Below are 541 nucleotides of genomic sequence, written 5' to 3' on the forward strand. Positions count from 1 at the left end.
AACCACGGATGTGGACTACGGTCCGTAGGTCCATCCACGGACCGTTTTGCACTTCTGTTGTTTCCATCTGCGACCTATATGACAGGCCCCCTGATCTACGGAAGAGGTCCACGGACCGTAGGTCTCCTCCGTGGATAACCACTATAGCATCTGTCTGAATTTTTTCTGTGGACTTAGTTGAGAATCGTTACCAATTCTAAAGTTTGTTTTTGTTGCGTATGGTTAGTTGTGGCACTAATATCGTTCCCGCAGGTACGATAGCACCCAAGAAGCTGCTCGCCTACTCAAAACGGGGCAAGTCCAAATTTGTTGCCCCTAGTTTTCGATTAATCGATGAGGACACAGACACCGAAACAGATCCAGCATATGTTCCTCCCAACCCTAGAACTTCTCACACTGCACCTCGAGGCACCAGAGGCACCCCCAAGAAGGTGCTTCCCGACGTAGTCACTGTCTCCCAGTCTGATGAGGAGCACACACTGATCGGATCACCAACTGGGAAGCTTCCTGTTCAGAGGGGTCTATGTCCGGATCCGAGTCT

Source organism: Solanum tuberosum, unplaced genomic scaffold (genome assembly GCF_000226075.1).
Source record: "Solanum tuberosum cultivar DM 1-3 516 R44 unplaced genomic scaffold, SolTub_3.0 scf00080, whole genome shotgun sequence".
NCBI classification, from domain to species: domain Eukaryota; kingdom Viridiplantae; phylum Streptophyta; class Magnoliopsida; order Solanales; family Solanaceae; genus Solanum; species Solanum tuberosum.